This window comes from Canis aureus, chromosome 27, assembly GCF_053574225.1.
Source record: "Canis aureus isolate CA01 chromosome 27, VMU_Caureus_v.1.0, whole genome shotgun sequence".
Lineage (NCBI taxonomy): Eukaryota > Metazoa > Chordata > Mammalia > Carnivora > Canidae > Canis > Canis aureus.
In genome coordinates, this window is record NC_135637.1 from 30,903,230 (window position 1) to 30,921,039 (window position 17,810).

General features: G+C 44.1%; 1 gene segment (V, D, J or C); it reads left to right on the forward strand.

Annotated features, from left to right (window-relative positions):
- LOC144299103 (immunoglobulin lambda variable 1-40-like) overlaps positions 1-17,810 on the forward strand; it is a 296,751-nt gene that overhangs the window by 129,148 nt on the left and 149,793 nt on the right.

Consider the following 17,810-nt stretch of genomic DNA (forward strand, 5'->3'; position numbering starts at 1 on the left):
CTTCTTTTCTCTCAACACTGAACTCCTGCACCAAAATTGTTTGGTAGATTTGCCACCATGGGGGCTTTCCAAGGAATTTTGGATGAGGAAGTAAATATTACAATTTCTTGATTATATGGTGTATTTTTATCAAGTTCATGCTTATGTAGGCAAATGACAATTTTTCTGGTACTTTGTTTTGTGAATTGTTAGCAGATGTTCATACACCTGACCTGTATATTGTAGTTTATTTGCTCAAGGACATTGTCTTCTGTGCTCAGAATATGCTCTATGATCCAGCTGCTCCCTCTGGTTTCTTCAACCAGCAGCTGGAGGCTAATCATGTCCTTTTTTCTTCTCTGCAGGAATCCATTGAATCCAGTCCATGGGACTGTCACCTTCACCAAGATTGAAATCTGTGTTTTTCTCTTGTTCTGTCCTAATATCAAGTGCTTAGTTCTCAACTCCTATCTGACCATCAGCCCTCCAAATACAAAATGTTCCACAAGCAGCAATTATTGTTTTTGCCTTAGATATATTCCTCTTTTTTTATTGAATTTCAATTTGCCAACATACAGTATAACACCCTGCTCTCATCCCATCAAGTGATCTATTCCTGTTCATGGGAATCCTATTCAGGTGAACTCACACATTCATTCAAGAAACTGGTGTTGAATTTGTCCTTCGTGTCAGGCTAGGTTTTGAGCTTTGTGAACACAGTAATAACACATATACACAAAAGGAAAAAAATTCGAGTGTGAGACTCTCAGCAAGGACAGAGAAATGTCTCTATGTGGCTGGTACTACCTGACCACTAATCATTCTGGGTATCTGGAGCTCATTCATGCCTGAGAACCCCTCACCTCCTATAGAACATCAACAATGACTTCCTCCATGCTCTCTCTGGAGCCTGCCCTTGGCTGTCACACCTCCCTGCTCCATCCAGGTGCCTCAGGGTAGGTGTCCAGCCCTGATCACCTGGTGTTGGTTTCCAATACTCTAGGGAGCTTCTCAGGTGTGAGTGGAAATGGGCTCCTGTCCTCACTAGGAATGGAAACAGGAGAAAGAGGAAGGCTACTCCAGGTCAGTAGATGACTAATAAGCAAAGGAGATCTTCATACAAGGCTTGTGTTGGTCAGCAGCAAGAAAAATAGATCCTCACACACATCCACTAAGTCTTATGTTTATGAAGAGGACTTCACAGGGTTGAGGCTTATACACACCACATCAACACCACATTTCTATCTCAAGGATACATTCTTGGAGCACACTCTGGAAGAAGCTAAGTCAAGGAGAACCCATCATCCACAAGGTACAGAGGTTAAGAGGTTAATAGCCTCAGAGTGCCTCGATCCAGCTTCTGGATCAGTCTGTGATTACAAATTTTTATGATATTTCCCAGCAACTGGCAATGCAGAATTCCTCCCGTGTCCTATCCACCAATTTTCTTTCTCTTTCTACCTTTCTTCCTCTTCCTTCCTTCCTTCCTTCCTTCCTTCCTTCCTTCCTTCCTTCCTTCCTTCCTTCCTTCCTTTCTCTTTCTTTCTTTCTTTCTTTCTTTCTTTCTTTCTTTCTCTCTCTCTCTCTCTCTCTCTCTTTCTTTCTTTCTTTCTTTCTTTCTTTCTTTCTTTCTTTCTTTCGATTCTATTTATTTATTCGTGAGAGACACACACAGAGAGAGGCAGGACACAGGCAGAGGGAGAAGCAGGCTCCACGCAGGGATCCTGATGTGGGACTCAATCCCAGGACTCCAGCATTGCACTCTGGGCCAAAGGCAGGCACTAAACCACTGAGCCACCCAGGGATCCCCAATTTTCTCATTTTAAATCTGTATTTAGGAATTTATCATTTTGGGGGGGTGCCTGGGTGGCTCAGTTGGTAAATCATCTGTCTTAAGCTCGATGTACTGGGATGGAGTAGACACAAATATGAACGATAATCAATTCAGACCCATTGCATCCCCATCTCTGCATGGATGCACAACATTTAGTGTATTCTTGAAGTCAGGAATCTGGTCATGGCCTGCCAATGAGACAGGATCATATTTGTATACATGCTTGGTGTAAAATGTTTAAGTCTTGCTTCCTGATCTGGGTCTCTTACTGCACCCAGCATCACAATAAAAGCAGCCACCAGTGCCACTCAGCTATGTTTTCACCAAGGCACTGTAGAGGGTCAGGAGAATATTGCTCCACAAAGGGAACCTGAGCACTTGGTGGGGGTCCAGGTGTGTTCATTGCTTGTATCCTAAATCAATGCCCTGGGGACTTGGCCAGGCTTCTGCTAAAACCAGTAAGGATACTGAGCATTGTTACTATGCCAGTAGCTGGAGGCACAGGTGAGAGTGAATGTCCCTCCTGGGGACACTGTTAGTGAGGACTCTTGAGTCATCACAGCCTGACAACTGGTCCCTGAAATGAGAATAGACATGTTAAGAATGAAGAATAAAGGCAGAAGGATCATTCCAAAGTCTGGCCTCTGAAATCTCCATGAACCTGGGCAGTAGCAGAGGATGTGAGTGAGAGGAGAGGAGTGTATATCGTGCTGGGACTTTCTAAAGGTCCCCTGGCTTTACAGCTGATTTTGGTCTCTGAGATTTGTCCTTTATCTCCTTCTAAGCTCAGGGGGTTAAGGGCCTTTTTGGTGATTCATTATGCAAACTTGAGCCCACAATGCCACTTGATTTTGGGTCCTCAACCCAGCTTGTAGCTTCCTTCCCAGAAGGAGGTCTGGGGTGGTCAAAAGCTCTGGTTTTGTTCCTTGGGAGGAAGCAGCAGCTGTCATCCCTCACTCGTTCAGTGAGTACAGAGATAGGTTCCAGGCCCAGTCAGGTGGAATTATTTCAGCTGGTTTTTGTTAACTTCAGTGCAAAGGGAATCTGTGCCCAAACCTGATGGGGAAGATGACATTTCTGTGTCCTTTCAGACCCTTTGTCTAAGAGGGGACTGCGGTCAGAGTCTTTGAGGACAATGAGATGGAGGATCCTTCACTCCCACCTAGCTCCCCTCCATGGATCTTGGACTCATATCAGTGAAGGCACTAACAGCAGAAGCAGGAGTCACAGTCTGATTCTGAGCAGCTCCTGGGGCTCCCCATCCAGCAGATGAGAAAGGGGTTCTGGTCTCAATTCTTGAGCACTTGGATGAACCCTGACACGCTGACAGAAGAGGAGCTGTGAGGAGATGCCTACGCCTCAGACCTCAGCCCAGCGATGGTCAGAGAGCCAGAGTTCCAGACATGGAGCCATAGAATGGTCAGGGTCCACAGAAGGTCTAACTATTATAATAGATGAGGATTTGGCTGCCCATTCATGGAGCTCTTGGTAGCAGGACACATATTGGACACTCCTGGTTTGTCCTGACTCAGACAGAGCTGGATTCAGTGTCCATTTTCTGCCATGACATGACATAGTCTCTGTGTCCAAAGAAGCTGACTCTGGCACCCAGGAATCTGTGCTCAGTTTGAGAAAATCACACAATAAATTGCTCCCAGTTACAGGTTTCATGGGGACACTTAAGAGAATGTGGAGAGAATTGCAGATAAACTCTATGAGATGGGTCTCAGAATCCAGTTTATATCAAAGAATCAGTTGACTTGGCCAAACTGTCAGGCCTGCACAGGAAGCCCCATCATTGTGGGTTTGGTAGGTTTGCTTCTCACCTCCCCCCAGGCCCGGAACTCTATGTGACCACCGAGGCTGAAATCCATGGACTGGCAATAATAATCAGCCTCGTCCTCAGCCTGAAGCCCATTGATGGTCAGGGTGCTTAAGTCGCCAGACTTGGAGCCAGAGAATCGATTGGGGACACCTGAGGGTCGCTTCTCATTATCATATATGAGGAGTTTATGGGCCTTTCCTGGGATCTGCTGGTACCACTTCACACCAATAATACCGATGTTGTTTGTGCTGCTAGAGCAGGAGACAGTGACCCTCTGGCCCAAGGACCCAGACGCTGAGGCTGGCTGAGTCAGCACAGACTGGGCCCAGGACCCTGCAAGGGGAGAGACATGGAGAGGGTGATTCTGGGATCTGGAGACAAGAGGAGGAAGCAGGAACCCATGTCTCCTCCCAAGGCCCCTTCCCCCGCCCTCACATCCAGTCACCTGAGCAATGAGCAAGGAAGGTGAAAAGGAGAGAAGACCAGGCCATGGTGGAGGTCATCACTGATCCTGCCTTCAGTGGCTCCACAGCTGAGCAGAGCCTCCCCTCATCTCTCCTTCCCCTCTTCAAACTCTGAGAATGAAAGGGGCCATCCATGCAAATGAGACTCCAGCTCTCTGACCCTGCCATAGCCTTGGGTCAGGTCCCTCTGCCTGAGGATGTCTAGGCATAGGCAGTGCCAGGTGGCAGGTCCCAGCATTGATTAACCTTGACTCCTTGGAAACAGATGAAAATCACCTCCTGGTGTCCAGACCCAGACATTGCATTGTGTTTCATGATGAGTGGTGCTCATCAAAGATTGTTCCATCCTCCTCACTTCTCCGTGTGCTTTGCCCTTCGTTCAGACCAGGCCAGGTGTCCCATTATGTAGCCTCCTATAACCTCAGGACACATTTTTAAAAGACTTTATTTATTCATGAGAGACACAGAGATATAGAGGCAGAGGCACAGGCAGAAGGAGAAGCAGGCTCCATGCAGAGAGCCTAGTGTGGGACTCGATCCCAGGTCTCCAGCATCATGTCCTAGGCCAAAGGCAGGCTCCAAACTGCTGAGCCACCCAGGGTTCCCATCAAGACACATTTTCACTCTACTCAGGCTCCACACATGGAGTCAGTTCACAGCCCCCTTGGCTGTTCATGGGATAGGACTGAGGGGGTGTTTCCTGTAGAACCATTTAGAAGAAGATCAAGTCCAGAGTAGTGATGAGTCCACGTTGTCACATGGCCAGGTAGTGCGAGAGGCTGCTTTCTTTCCTCTTATCTGTTTCCTCTGGTTTCCTGAGGTCTTCTTTCCAAGAAGTTCTGTCAGCACTGAGGAGATAGGGGACAGCTCTCTCCAGGGTCTATATAGAATACCTCGTGTGCATTCATACAAGGGTCACACACTGAAAATTTCAGTAATCTGTTACTATGTCTACCTCTGTGAAACAACAGCTCTCCACACACTGTGGGCAGTGACCTCATCCCAGGATCTATCCTCCCAGCACCCCAGGCTCTAGGTGCAGAAGCCCTGCTACAGCCCTGTGTCTGAGGGTGGCACTGACCTCAGAGCGCAAAGTGTGAACCTGCAGGGTGTTTAAGTAAGGAAGGAGCGACAGCTGCAGATGCTCTGACACCTGTATACCCTTCACAGATCCACGCTCATCACAGAGAGAATGTGGGTTGAAGATGTAGTTGTTAAACTGGACGAAAAAAATAATGGGAAAAAATGTCTTCTAGTTCTTGGTTGAAGAAGCTCTACAAACTTCTTTCTAAATCATATTTTTATTATTATTATTATTATTACTACCATTATATTTTTGAATACATTCATGACTTTTGTATAATAGGTCTGGTCTTGAGAGTACAAGTAGGAAAGCCCAACGTGGTACCCAGGGAAACCCTGGGAGAAGTCCGTTTCTATGAAGCTCAGGGCCTCCTCAGTCATGGAATAACCTAACCCAGAGCTTCCAGGAGGGACTGATTAGGGTGCAGATTGTCTCAGGGCAGACACAACTCTAGACCCTGTCTGGTGCCCAGCATGTTCAGGATAGAGGAATTGTCCCTTCAGCCACTCAGGAGCAGAACAGTGAATTTCTATTACCCAAGGCCCATGTCACCCAGAAATTTCTTAGAAAGACCCCACAGGTGATTGTTGCGGAGGTGGAGATAAGGGGGACTGTGTCCCTGAGATCCCATATCCTGTGGTCTCAATTGGGACAGACTTTTCATTAGTGTTCTGACCTGGCCTTTACTGGACTGACAGGATGTTCCTTGGATGCAGAAATCTCCCTTACTCTACATTCAAACGAGTGTTTCCCTTGTTCAGGACAGACCTTCCTGCAGGTGAATCCCCCCACGCAGATTTCTCCAGATAATTTTCTCAATGTAAAAATGTTCACAGCCATTATCTGTCTGCATAGGGATTGATATCCCATCCTCCCTTTGTCTGAGACAGTGTAACACTAGCTGCTCCCACTGCCATGATTTTAGCACAGTGATAGTCAGCCTCATCCTCAGGCTGCAACCCAGAGATGAGAAAAGCCCTGCACTGGAGAAGGCATCTTCAAATCCAGAGAAGCAGATGCCGACGCCAGAGACATGGTGCTTGCATGAGAGTGTTTAGTAGTTCGGGAGATACCGGGAGGGCTCCCTGGCTTCTGCCAGAATTAGCTTATAGCAAAGCTGCCAACACTGAGGTCACTACTCAGGGTGCAGGTGAGTCTGGCCACTGTTCCCAGGGATGCAGAGAGGGAGGGCGGCTGGGTCAGCACAGGTTGGGACAGGGAACCTGCACACATATGGGTGATGTGGGACTGGGACCAAGATAAATTTCCTCATGACCCTAAGACTGTGTGGCTGACACAGGCTGGAGAGCCATCCTGTGTCCCTGAATTATGTTCCTACCTATACAATGAGACTGGAGCATGACATGGACAGGAGTCCAGGCTCTGGTGACACAGCCCCAGGTCCTCACAGTGAGCTGGTCTGCCCCACGCCTCTTTTTCTCCCTTACTCTCTGCCAAAAGAGAGGCTGTATAGGTCCCACCCAGTGACAGCCCAGGTCCTCTCTCTGTCCCTGTGCTGGAGCTCAGCTTACACCACACATGTGGATGATGGAGGTGGCTTCAGCCCTGGGGAATGCTCTGGGAGAAACACCCCCTGAGAGCACACAGGTCCCTGCTCAGGGGACTAGGCCAGGCCAGAGAGGACATAGCAGCTGAGTCCCCACAGGGATCACCCTCCCTAGCCACAGACCCCGGGCTCCCTTGAATAGTTCCTATTGATGAGTTGCTTTGGAACAAAAGGCAGTCCTACTGAGCCCTGTGCTGGTCAAAGGACCAGCATCTCACCTTGACCAGAAGCCCTGAGAGCCCAGCTGGTGTCTGGGATGCACCAAGTCTGGTTTCTAGATGCTGTGTTCCCTAGGCCTGACGATGACCCTGTACTTTGATTCATGCTCAGAAGGGACCATAGTCTACGGGAATGTAAACACTTACATATAGGATGTGAACACTAATAAAAGGAAAAACTTCTTGAATGCGGTTCAGAGAGCAGTATGGGGAGCTCTCACGGTCACCACCCCTCAGTTGTAGACCCAGAAGGAGACAGATCTTGCAAATCTAGACTATTATAGCCACTTCTAACCACATCTCAATGGAAAGAAATGTTTCCACCTCCCCTGGGAACAGCCCAGCCTGTGAGAGACCCTCATAGCTCAGGGATGGAAAGTGACTCTACTGGAATCCCCAGTTTACTCCCATGAACTTGTTAACATCCCTCCTACCCTCAGTCTTTGCTCCATAAATGAGATTTCCTGTCCTTTGTTCTTATAGTTGCCAAAGGTTTTCCCATACTTTGGCTGTCCTGGATTATACTTTCCCACTATTCCTGAATAAACACTTTGTCACAGGAAAAAATAACTGGCAGTTTCATTATCTTTTTATTTAAATTCCATTAGCCAACATGTATTACACCATTAGTTTCAGATGTAGAGGTCAGTGATTCCTCACTTGCATATAAGACCCAGTGCTGGGATCCCTGGGTGGCGCAGCAGTTTGGCGCCTGCCTTTGGCCCAGGGCGCGATCCTGGAGACCCGGGATCGAATCCCACATCGGGCTCCCAGTGCATGGAGCCTGCTTCTCCCTCTGCCTGTGTCTCTGCCTCTCTCTGTGTGTGTGTGACTATCATAAATAAATAAAAATTAAAAAAAAAGACCCAGTGCTCATCACATCACATGCCCTCTTTAATGCCCATCACCCAGTTACCACAGCCCCCCACCCACCTCCTCTCCAGCACCCCTATTTGTTTCCTGTAGTTAAGTGTCTCTCATGATTTGTCCTCTCTCTGATTTCTCCCTTTCAGTTTTTCCTCTCTTCCTCTATGAGTCTCTGCACAGTTTCTTATGTTCTACGTATGAGTAAAACCATGTGATATTTATCTATGGGCAGCTTTATCTTTAAGGTTCACAATCATAAGGTACTTGGCCAGTGAATCCTATAGTATATTTTAGCAAAAGTTGAAGGAGTCACGTGCTACACCTGATGTCACAGAGCAGAGGAGAGCGGATTGGGTTGTTTGTTTGAACGTCCTGTAAGGTTTCTTCCAGCCATCAGTATAAAAAGAACGTATTCCAGGTAATAAAAATACATAGTGATATGTTCAAATAATGGCAACCTAATAAAAAATTTCACAAGATATTTAACAGTATTATAATATTTGTAGATTCAGTTAGATTTGATGATATGGGAAAAGTAATGCATTTGATATACTTAATCTTTAGTCGTGAATAATGTAAGATTTTCTGTACTTTATAAATTTAGGTTTATCTAAGTAAAGTGTGCTTTTTTATTAATAATTGTGCCATATATGTCTTGTTGGGATTTGTGCTTAAATTGTCATTTTCCCACATTAATTTTTTTGTCATTTTCAATTCCCTATGATATGTTTTTCAATGTCCTACTCGAGATACTTTGAATGTCTGTGTAGACCAAGGCAGAAACTCATACTCCTCAAAATAACCTACAGGTACACTTCCATCAACTAGGCAAATATCCCAGATTTGTAAGAGAAGAGAATCAAATTTCCTTGAGAGGGTGAAGGAGCCGCACTCTCATCTGTCAGTTTAATTGTTTAACTATTACTATAATGGATTTATTTCTGCTTCTGCTTTGGTGTCAAGGTGACAAGTTGGGAGGCAGGGTGGGAGAGATAACACTCCCTCCTGTCCAGGGTGAGGGTGGATGGGAACATATTCCTGAAAGAACTGCATTTTCTCTCTCCCTTACCCTGAGGAGTTCTTCATTTCCTTACAACCCTGGTCCTCCTCACTTACTTGCAATCACGGGTCATCATTCTCACCATCACAATCCATCTTTTATGTCTCTACCAAGGTTGTTCCCTCACCTCACTCACCCCCACCAAGATGGAATCCACCATGCTGCTCCCTGCCCCCTGAATCTCCAGCTTCCTGTGGCTGCAGGTGCCCAGGGCCACACTGACTGCTCCCCTGGGAATGTGTGAGACCCTCCTCTAGGGCTTCCCTGGTTCAGACTGTGTGATCCTTCATTTCTCATAGCCCTCTCTGTAACCCAATGTTATCTCTCTCCCTGCCTGCTCTAAACATTCAGACTTTCCTCAGTTTCCTTGAAGCTAGAATCTATCTTCCCTTGGGTCTCCAAACTGGAAAATAGACACTAAAAGTTACAAGAGATTATTTACTCACTGTTAAGAATATTTATGGTTATTTTCTTATTGAAGAAAAAATAAGATGTTCACCATTTATTTTCAAACATGCTTTCATATTCTTGAATTTTACAATTTCCTTTTACATACAGATTGCACACATCTAAGGCTGCTTCTTCTTAGTGGAACAGGATGCCCACTGATCCGAACCATGAACTTCCTCGACCTTATGCACTCTATGTTTGCTGATCTGAGTCCCTTGTGATGTAACAGAATGAACCCACACTCCTTGAGGCTTCACGCCACCAGCCTTGAGGATAGAAGAACCAAGCTTTCCCAGAAGATAAGGCCTGACCCTATTCAAGAACAGATGCCAGCAAGTTTGTGCAGGGTCATGATTTCATGTTGATAGGACGTGATGTGATGTGGGACTAGAGAAAATGGTCAAGAAAGAATTCTTGAGATGTTTTCAATACAAAAACATGTTTTTATTATGACATAGTGACAGGACAATGTTCAGAAAAAGCTCCACTTGTGCTAGTGAGGAATATACTTGTGATTATATACTTTCCAATTAGTGAGGTCTAAGGATAGCAGAAGTCTCTTAAAAATTTGGAAGTGAAGCTTTCAGCCCCCGAGGGAATAGCTGCTGCTAAGGCTATTTACTGTCTATGAAATCATTAGTTTTGAGACCCTTCAGATGTATATCACAGGCCATATGCTTAGAGGACATTGCAAATATATCCTGGGGAGTGTTTGCAGCTAGAAGGCAAAGTGACACTAAGGAACAAAGCAATAGTGGTAAAGCAATCAAAGAAGTCCTTGAGAGAGCTGTTGGAGTGATACAATCTGTAAGCCCCAGGACCACTGCCTGGATACTGCAAGCCCAGGAATGTCATCCCTGATTCTTCTTCTCCCATCAACATGACCAAACACTGTGCACCTGCTTATCCTGCATGGAGACCTCACCACTTCCTGCCTCTTACCCTGCAATCCCTCCAGATTCGCCTGGACAGGGAAGATGGACCGTGAGACATCTGCCCACCATCTTCCTGAGGCATTGGTTTCCAGAACAAAGCAACCTTTCCTTTCCCACCATTACTTGTCTCTCTTGCATTGACGTTCTAGCAGTGAACAGCATGACCCGAGTTTGGAACCTGTTGTCTATGTGGTATCATTGGAACTTTTACCTCATTAGTAATATTAAAATTAATGCCATTATTTTAACCTTATGAAAATGTATCATTCTTATTTAAAATAATATTGAATGAGAGGATCATATGGTTCTTGGTATTTCTCTTGCTGATATGATGAATCACATTGATTGTTTTACGAGTGTTGAACCAGCCTTGTGTTCCAGGACTAAAACGTACTTGGTCATGGTGAATAATTTTCATAATGTATTGTGGGATCCTATTGGCTAGTATCTTGTTGAGAATTTTTGCATCCATGTTCATCAGGGATATTGGTCTGTATTTCCCCTTTTTGATGTGGTCTTCGTCTGGTTTTGGAATTAAGGTGATGCTGGCCTCATAGAATGAATTTGGAAGTACTCCATCTCTTTCTATCTTTCCAAATAGCTTTAGTAGAATAGGTATGGTTTCTTCTTTAAATGTTTGATAGAATTCCCCAGGGAAGCCATCTGGCCCTGGACTTTTGTGTCTTGGGAGGTTTTTGATGACTGCTTCAATTTCCTCCCAGTTATTGGCCTCTTCAGGTTTTCTATTTCTTCCTGTTCCAGTTTTGGTACTTTGTGGCTTTCCAGGAATGCATCCATTTCTACTAGATTGCCTAATTTATTGGCGTATAGCTGTTCATTATATGTTTTTAAAATCGTTTGTATTTCCTTGGTGTTGGTAGTGATCTCTCCTTTCTCATTCATAATTTTATTAATTTGAGTCTTCTCTCTCTTCTTTTTCATAAGGCTGGCGAATGGTTTATCTATCTTATTAATTCTTTCAAAGAACCAACTCCTGGTTTTGTTGATCTGTTCCACAGTTCTTCTGGTCTCGATTTTGTTGAGTTCTGCTCAAATCTTTAATAACTCTCTTCTTCTGCTGGGTGTGGGATCTATTTGCTGTTTTTTCTCTAGCTCCTTTAGGTGTAAGGTTAGCTTTTGTATTTGAGGTCTTTCCAGTTTTTGAATGGATGCTTGTATTGTGATGTATTTCCTCCTTAGGACTGCTTTTGCTGCATCCCAAAGATTTTGAACGGTTGTATCTTCATTCTCATTAGTTTCCATGAATCTTTTTCATTCTTCCTTAATTTCTTGGTTGACCCTTTCATCTTTTAGCAGGATGGTCCTTAACCTCCACGTGTTTGAGGTCCTTCCAAACTTCTTGTTGTGATTTAGTTCTAATTTCAAGGCATTATGGTCTCAGAATATGCAGGGGGCCATCCCAATCTTTTGGTATCGGTTCAGGCCCAATTTGTGACCCAGTATGTGGTCTATTCTAGAGAAAGTTCCATGTGCACTTGAGAAGAATGTGTATTCAGTTGAGTTTGGATGTAAAGTTCTGTAGATATCTGTGAAATCCATCTGGTCCAGTGTATTCATTTAAAGCTCTCGTTTCTTTGGAGATGTTGTGCTTAGACCTATCCAGTATAGAAAGAGCTGGATTGAAGTCACCAAGTATAAGTGTATTATTATCTAAGTATTTCTTCACTTTGGTTATTAATTGGTTTAAATATTTGGGAGCTCCCACATCCGGGGCATATATATTGATGATTGTTAAGACCTCTTGTTGGATAGATCCTTTAAGTATGAGATAGTGTCCCTCTTCATCTCTCACTACAATCTTCAGGGTAAATTTTAGTTTATCTGATATCAGGATGGCTACCCCTGCTTTCTTTTGAGGACCATTTGAATGGTAAATGGTTCTCTAATCTTTTATTTTCAGATTGTAGGTGTCCTTCTGTTTAAACTGAGTCTCTTTTAGACAGCAAATAGATGGGTCCTGCTTTTTTTATCCAGTCTGAAACCCTGCGCCTTTTGATGGGGTCATTAAGCCCGTTCACGTTCAGAGTTACTATCGACAGATATGAGTTTAGTGTCATCATGATATCTATTCAGTCCTTGTTTTTGTGGACTGTTCCACTGAACTTCTTCTTAAAGGGGAATATTAAGAGTTCCCCTTAAAATTTCTTGCAGAGCTGGTTTGGAGGTCACATATTCTTTCAGTTCCTGCCTGTCTTGGAAGCTCTTTATCTCTCCTTCCATTTTGAATGAGACCCTTGCTGGATAAAGTATTCTTGGCTGCATGTTCTTCTCATTTAGGACCCTGAATATCTCCTGCCAGCCCTTTCTGGCCTGCCAGGTCTCTGTGGAGAGTTCTGCTGTTACCCTAATACTCCTCCCCATAAAAGTCAGGGATTTCTTGTCTCTTGCTGCTTTAAGGATCTTAAGGAGGGAGGGCTGTTTCTGATTCTTTCTTTTGAGGTGAGGTTTTCCTTCTAGTCATTATGCTCAGTGCAGAGTGGCCAAAACCAAGTCGTATTGGGAAAAAGAGAGAAAGAGAGAGAGAGAGAGAAGGAAAGAAAAGAGAGAAAGAAAAAAGAAAAAAGGAAGAAAAAAAGGAAAAAAGAGAAGAAAAAGAGAAAGAAAAAGAAAGAAGGGGGAAGAAAAGGGTGGGGGAAGCAATCAGAAATAAAAAAAAAAAACCCGGGGGAGTATCTTCTGATTCTGTATACTTTAAGTCTCTTGACTTCCACCGGAACTTGTCCGTCTAGCTGGTTTTCTGGGGGATGGGCCTGTTGTGCTGATTTTCAGGTGTTAGCACTTGGGGGAGCTGCTCTGCCCCCTGCCTGGTGCAGGGCTCAGTGGGGGTTATTTACCCCGTGAGGCCCCAGGAGGTACAACCCCAGTGGCGGGGCAGCTCTGGAGACCTGGATTCAGCCCTTGCAGTAACTCCAGAGCTCTCAGTCTGCAGGGCCTGGAAGCTCCAGGGCAGATCCGCAGATCTGCTCAGCTCAGGGCAGGAGTGTCCTTGCTGTCCGGGGCCCTCCGGACCTCTGCTGACCCGGGGGGAGGCCGGATCCTGGGCTGTGTCCCGTCGCCCTGTGCTTCAGGGCCTGTGCTGTTGGATTTCCACTCCTGGCCACGCAGCCCCCTCTGTGGAGCCGCCACCCGAACCCCTCCAACCTGCTCCTGGGTCCCGTTGTGCGTGCTGCAGCCCTTTAGGAATTTTGGGGCACTCTTCTGGGCGTGCCAGTGTCTGTTAGTGTCCCAGGGAGCCTGAGGGCATCCCCGCCCTCCTGGGGTCCTGCTCTAACTCCCTGCGGGCACCTTTCCTCCAGGGGAAGATTGGTGAAGCTCCTGCTTCTCCGGGACGGAGCTCTCCTGTCCTGGGGACACTTGCCCCGGCCTTAGCCTGGCTCCTCGCAGGGCCCTTCCCCCTTGGATGACTTTTATTTCTTTATTTCTTTTTCCCCATCTTCCTACCTTGTTAGAAGCGCAAACTCTTCTCACTGTAGTATTCCAGCTGGTCTCTCTTTAAATCTCAGGCTGAATTCGTAGATTTTCAGGATGATTTGAAGGTTATCTAGGTAATTTGGTGGGGACAGGTGATTTGGGGACCCTACTCTTCCGCCATCTTGCCCCTCCCTCTTATTAATTCTAAAATCTTAACATCACTAATACTTTCTTGCTCATAAAATGTGTAGAATAGATGAAATCCATACAGACGACAGCACACACCAGCATACTATGTTTTGGGAAATATTACACTTATATTTATATTTTCCTTTTTCTAAGATTTTAGTTTTCAGGAAGCTCTACATCTAGCATCAGGCTCAGTCCTACAACCGAGATCAAGAATCCCACCCTTAAGTGAGTGAGCTAGCAAGGAGCCCCCTATAGATACATATTTATTTTTTCAAAAATTTCATTTATTCATTAATGAGTGCTACACAGAGAGAGGCAGAGACATAGGCAGAGGGAGAAGCAAACCCACTGTAGCAGCCCGATGTGGGACTCCATCTTGGGACTCTAGGATCATGCCCTGAGCCAAAGGCAGATGCTCAAACTATGAACCACCTAGGCTTCCCTAAATGTGTACTTTCAACACAGAAAGTATTTTATGTATTTATCTGAAAGAGAGAGATGGCATGAGATAAGGGGGAGCTGAGAGAGAGGGACAAAGGATTCCTTGCTCAGCAGGTAGCCCTATGCTGGGCTGGATATCAGGACCCCAGCATCATGTCTTGAACTGAAAGCAGATGATTAAACACCTGAGCCACACAGACATAATAATTTTTTAAAAATTATTTATTTAAACAAAATTTGTAAACCTATAACACCAGTGCCCATCCCATCAATGCCCTCCTTAGTGCCTGTCACCCAGTCACCCTGTCCCCTACTCTCCTCCTCTTCTGAAACCCCTTGTTTGTTCCCAGAATCAAGACTCTCTTATGTTTTGTCTTCCTCCCAAACTTCCCACCACCCAGTTTTGCTCCTTTCCCTTATTGTCCTTTTCGCTATTTCTTATATTCCACATATGAGTGAAACCATTTGATGATTGTCTTTCTCCAACTGACTTATTTCACTCAACAAAATTCCTCCCAGTTCCATCAGGTCAACATAAATTGTAGGTAATTCATCCTTTCTGATGGCTGAGTAATATTGCATTGTATATATCCCCTTTATCCATTCATCTGTCAAAGGATATGGTGGATCCTTCCACAGTTTGGCTATTGTGAACATTGCTGCTATGAACACTGGGGTGCAGGCGTCCCATCATTCCACTACATCTGGATCTCTGGGGCAAATACCCAGTAGTGTAATTACTGGGACTAGGGTAGCTCTATTTTTACCTTCTTGAGAATCCTCTGGACTGTTTCCCAGAGTGGTTGTAACAGCTTGAATTCCCACCAACAGTGCAAGAGAGTTCTCCTTTCTCCACATTCTTTCCAACATTTGTTGCTTCCTGTCTTGTTAATGTTAGCCATTCTCACTGGTGTAAAGTGGTATCTCATTGTGATTTGGATTTGTGTTTCCTTGACGACAAGTGATGTGGAGCATTTTCCCATGTGCTTGTTGGGCCACATGCAGGTCTTTGGAGAAAAGTCTGTTCATGGCTTCTGTCCATTTCATGACGGATAATTTTTTATTGGGTGTTGACTTTAAGTTCTTTATAGATCTTGGATATTAGCCCTTTATCTTATATGTCATTGGCAAATATCTTCCCAAATTCTGTAGGTGGTCTTTTAGTTTTGTTGACTGTTAATGTTGCTGCACTGAAGCTTTTTATCTTGATGAAGTCCCAATAATTCATTTTTGCTTTTGTTTCCCTTGCTTTCTTATATGTAGCTTGCGAGAAGTTGCTGTGGGCAAGTCCAAAAAGCGTGTTGCTGGTGTTCTCCTCTAAGATTTTGATGGAATCTTGTCTCACTTTTAGATCTTTCATTCATTTTGAGTTTATCTTTGTGTGTGGTGTAAGAGAGTGGTCCAGTTTCATTCTTCTGCATGTGGAGGTCCAATTTTCCCAACACCATTTATTGAGGAGACTGTTTTTGTTCCAGTGGATAGTCTTTCCTGCTTTGTCAAATATTAGTTGACCATAGAGTTGAGGGGCCATTTCTGGATTCTCTATTGTTTTCCATTGATCTATGTGTCTGTTTTTGTGCCAGTTCGACACTGTCTTGATGACCACAGCCTTGAATTACAACCTGAAATCTGGCATTGTGATGTCCCCAGCTATGGTTTTCTTTTTTAAAATTCCCCTGGCTATTTGGGGTCTTTTCTGATTCCACAAAAATCTTAAGATATTTTTTCCAACTCTCGGAAGAGAATGACTCCTTAATTTCTCTTTCCTCAGTCTCTGTGTTAGTGTATAGAAATGTCACTGATTTCTGGGCAATGATTTTGTATCCTGCCACATTGCCAAATTGCTGTTTGAGTTTCACAATCTTGGGGTGGAATCATTTGGGTTCATATGTACAGTATTATGTCATCTGCAAAGAGGGAGTGTTTGACATACTCTTTGCCAATTTGAGTGCGCTTTATTACATTTTGTTGCCTGATTGCTGAGTCTAGGACTTCTAGTACTATCTGAAAGAGCAGTGGTGAGAGCAGACATCCCTGTCTTGTTCCTGATCATAGGGGAGAGGCTCTCAGGGTTTCCCCATTGAAAATGATATTTGCTGTGGGCTTTTCGTAGATGGCTTTTAAGATGTTGAGGAATGTTCCCTCCATCCCTACACTCTGAAGAGTTTGGATCAGGAATGGATGCTGTATTTTTTAAAATGCTTTCTCTGCATCTATTGAGAGGATCATATGATACTTGTCTTTTCTCTTATTGATGTGATGTATCACGTTTATTGTTGTATAAGTGTTGAACCAACCTTGAATTCCCTGATTAAATCCTACTTGTTTATGGTGAATAATCTTAATGTACTATTGGATCCTATTGGCTAATATCTTTTTGAAAATTTTTGCATCTGTGTTCATCAGGGATATTGACGTACACTTCTTTTTTGTGGGGTTTGTTTGGTTTTGGAATTAAGGTGATGCTGGACTAATAGAATGAGTTTGGCAGTATCCCATTCCTTTCTATTCTTTGGAACATTTTTAGTAGAAACGGCATTATTTCTTCTTTAAACGTTTGATAGAATGCCCTTGGGTAGCCATATGGCTCTGGACTCTTTGTGTCTCGGGAGGTTTTTGATGACTGCTTCAATTTCCCCCCTGGATATTGGCCTGTTCAGGTTTTCTATTTCTCCTGTTATAGTTTTGCATTTTTATAATAAAATATTTGTATTTTCCCAGAAATGTGGAATTCCATTTCTTCTGGATTGCCTAATTTATTGGCGTAAAGCTGCTCATAATATGTTTTGAAAATCATTAGTATTTCCTTGGTATTGGTTGTGATCTCTCATTTTTCATTCATTATTTTCTTAATTCGAGTCATTTCTCTCTTCTTTTAAATAAGGATGGCTAGAGAACCCTGGGTGGTGCAGCGGTTTAGTGCCTGACTTTGGCCCAGGGCGCTATCCTGGAGACCCGGGATCGAATCCCACGTCGGGCTCCCGGTGCATGGAGCCTGCTTCTCCCTTTGCCTATGTCTCTGCCTCTCTCTGTCTCTCTCTCTGTGTGACTATCATAAATAAATAAAAATTAAAAATAAATAAATAAATAAGGATGGCTAATGGTTTATGTTTCTTATTAATTCTTTCAAAGAATAAACACCTCGTTTTGTTGATCTGTTCTACAGTTCTTCTGGTCTCTACTTCATTGAGTTTTGCTTTCTTCTTCTGCGTGGTGTATGTTTTATTTGCTGTTCTCCAGTTTCTTTAGGTGTGAGGTTATCTTGTGTATTTTTTTTTCAAAATTTTTGAGGGATATTTCTACTGTGATATATTTCTCTCTTAGGACTGCTATGCTGTTTCCCACAGATTTTGCATGGTTGTATCTTTATTTTCATTAGTTTCTCTTTTGAAGCTCCCTATATCTTACGTCTTTTTAGGAATAGTTCCTAATAACATTGTGTATTTTTCTAAGGAAATTGTT